General features: G+C 56.5%; 1 protein-coding gene across 2 annotated transcripts in view; it reads left to right on the plus strand.

The window, feature by feature from the left end:
* The first annotated feature begins 3,030 nt into the window (after positions 1-3,030).
* Positions 3,031-3,244, plus strand: part of LOC106900845 (serine/threonine-protein kinase PDIK1L-like) — an 11,179-nt gene continuing 10,965 nt past the window's right edge. Inside the window, exon 1 of one of the 2 annotated variants that reach the window (XM_014963050.1) lies at positions 3,031-3,062. The gene's annotated coding sequence lies outside the window, so the exon portion shown is untranslated. Of the gene's footprint in view, positions 3,063-3,108; positions 3,148-3,244 lie in introns of those variants that run through there. The other variant, XM_014963051.1, reaches the window with a different exon arrangement.

The raw sequence follows: 3,244 nt of genomic DNA on the forward strand, positions 1-3,244 counted from the left end.
GGCCGTTTTCCCCCCCCCCCAACATCCATCAGGTGGTCGGAAAGTCCCCGCAGCCACCTCCCACCTGCCGTGGGGCAGACAAAGGAGTTTTGACTCTAATGTGAGCTTTTTCTCTCTTTTCTTGCGTCCCCACCCCGTGCCATCCTCCGCCGGACGTGGGATGGGGATATAGCTTCATCCCTGCTGGTACCCGGACCCCCTGTGTGTCCTCCCCCCACCCCGGGGTGTTGATGGGTGACATTTGGCTTCGATGGAGCAGCTTCCCCTGGGAGAGAAGATAATTAGCAATCAGCTTCCCCGGGAGATTGCCATCGTTTACAGACACTGAGATACCTATTGGCGCTGGGAGCCGATACCAACCCAGGAATACCAGCCAGCACAAATGCCCTGGGGAGGTTTTTGGGGTGAGGATTGGGGTTTTGAGGTGCCCATGGTCCCATCTGAGAGGGGAGGGTGGTGCTGAGCCCAAAGCACCATCACGCATCCGTCCCTGCACAGCCCCGAAAGCTCGTGCTGGGTTCACGTCGGGGAGAAAAAGAGCTTGAAGTTTAATGAAACAGGGTCAGCAATCAATTAAAAAAAAACAACCCAAAACCAATAAGGGATTTCTTGGCTCAGCAGCAACTAAATTTCACCTCTTGCCCATCAGTCGACCGGCCTCACCCCGTCATTCCCAGTGCGGGTCCCAGCATCCTCCCAGCAAGGAGCCTGGTACCTGCTAAACCGCGATGCACCAAAAAGAAAAACCAAAATAACCCCCAAATCCCATCATTTTGCACTTTGCAAAAGAAAAACTGCTACATCACTGTCGTCTTTAGCACATAAAACCTCTGAGTCACCGGAGGAATGTGCAGCGCCTTTTAATAGAGTCCAAACTGTCCCAGCGGGCCTGATGTTTAACATACAGGGCTTTGATTTATTTTATCTTTATTTATTTAGATTGGTCCATTAAAATATGCCCCCCCCCAGCACCCCGACACGTGGGACGATGTGTTTGTGGAGCAAAGAGGAGCTGGTGCTGGATGCCATGCGGGTGAGGAAGGACAGACTGACCACACCACCGGTCCTCTTGAGGCTTAATTATCTTTTTTAACCCAAATGTGAAAATAACAATTATCGCCGATAGCAGGAGTGGGTTTCTGGATGATGCTGGGCAAGGGGTGGGAAGGATGGGGTGGTCCCCCCATGAGGGATGGGGAAAGAGGCAGCTCGGGGCAGGCGTGCTAGATAGAGGTCTACAAAAGCCTGCCTGGGCAGAAAAGTTAATAAGAAAATGATTATTTTTGAGGATAAAATACAGAAACGCAGGGAGCAGCTGGAAGGGGAGAGGAGGAAGGAAAAGCCATGGGCTCCTTTCTGCAGGACATCGTGGCAGCTGAAGGATGCTGCCATGATAATAAGGGAATAAAAATCCAGAGAAAGCAATTAAAACCCTCCCTGCCAGCCGGACATGGCTGGGAAGACCATGGGGTGGTACCCAACATCCCACCAGCCTCATCCTCCCCGTAGCATCTCTACGTGGAGCCAGGGTTTGGGGCTCGGGGGGGGGTGATACTGCATCCCTGCGTCTGGATCCTTGTTTTTAGGACACAAGGAAATATTTCAGACTGATGCTGTGGTTTTATTTCATATCTGTTATTAAAAGCAATATCAAGGGGGTGTGATGGCCACGCAGGGGTGGGTCACAGGGGAAACCACAGCTTCTCTGGGCAACCTGGGCCAGGCTCTCACCACCCTCCCACCAAACAAGTTCTTCCCCACAGCTCATCTAAAATTCACCTCTTGCAGGGTCCAACCCTTCCCCCTCCTCCTAGGGCTCCCCTCCCTCAGCCAGAGTCCCTCCCCAGCTTTCCTGGAGCCCCCCTTCTTGAGGGACTGGAAGGGGCTCCAAGGTCTCCGCGGAGCCTTCTCTTCTCCAGGCTGACCCCCCCCAACTCTCTCAGCCCCCCCTCCCAGCAGAGGGGCTCCAGCAGCTCGGCTGCACGCCCCAAAGACACCTCTTAAAATTGTCCTTTAGAAACGCAGCCGGGTGGAATCGAAGAGAAGCTGGAAACAAAGTGGGATGGTCTGAGATCTCCCTGCTGAGATATTTCCCCCTCCACGAACCAAACCCAGTCACTCTCTGCAAATTAAATATCAGCAAACAGCTCTCTTTTCGGGGGGAAATCGGGATATTAAGAATCTTTTCGTTTTTACAGATTTCTGCAGGTGAGCTCGTTTTTACAGATTTCTGCAGGTGAGGCGGGGAAACCCCCCTGCTTCAAATGAAGAGAGATGAGCTGGGAACCCACCTGCCCGTGGTGACACCCCGTCCTCCCCCCAGCAGGACGGGAGCCCCGGGGCCGGTGCTGAGAACAAGGGGGTGACCCACAGTTGGGGGTGACCCACAGTTGGGGTGACCCACAGCTGGGGGTCACCCTTTTGGGATTTGGGGGTGGGAGGGGAGCACATCCCACTGCTGCTCCTCCCGAGGTGTTTGATGCCACCATCTCCTGGGGGGGCTGGATCAGGACCCTGATTTGGGGGTTACGGCACCTGAGCGGCGCTTGACGCCTTCTGAGTTACTGCCAAAAATTCCCCCAAAATGGTATTTATTTAATTTTTTTTTTTTACCATCGGGGCCAAACCAGAGGCAGGAGAGGAAGGCAGAGGAGTGGCTGCATTTCCCCGTGCATTTCCCCCAGAACGGCCTCGCAAACCACCGCGGGGACGGACCGACAGACGGACGGGGAGGACAAGAGCGCCCAGTGCCGCGCCCCGCGCCGCCTTTTGCGGAGATTTGACCTTGGCGGGCACCCGTCACCCGTCGCAGAGCCTGCTGGGAGATGTAGTCCCCTCCGGCGCCGCCACCGACGCGCAGGCGTAGAACTTCCCCGCCCGGGGCCTTCTCGAACCGCGGAAGGCGAGGGGTTCACCGATTGGTCCGGCGGCGGCCTCAACCCCCTCCTCCTTCCATCTTCGCTGACTTGTGATTGGTTCGATCGTACCTCCTTCCTTCTGGTTGGCTGGCTGCGGTGGGAGGGCGGGGCAGCGAAGCCGTGGCGGGAATTCCGGCGGCGGAGGTGAGGTCGGTCTGTGGGGAGGGATGGAGAGGGGGCTGAGGGGAACGAGCCGGGCCTGAGGGGTCAGCGGAGAGAGGGGCCTGAGGTGGGTCAGGGGCTGGGAAGAGCTGGGCCTGAGGGGGTGGTGGATGTGGGGAAGGGGCTGGGGGAGAGAAGGGGCTGGGGGAGATGGAGGAGGGGTC

The sequence above is a fragment of the Calidris pugnax genome, unplaced genomic scaffold, assembly GCF_001431845.1.
Source record: "Calidris pugnax isolate Ruff unplaced genomic scaffold, ASM143184v1 scaffold450, whole genome shotgun sequence".
Taxonomy (NCBI): domain Eukaryota; kingdom Metazoa; phylum Chordata; class Aves; order Charadriiformes; family Scolopacidae; genus Calidris; species Calidris pugnax.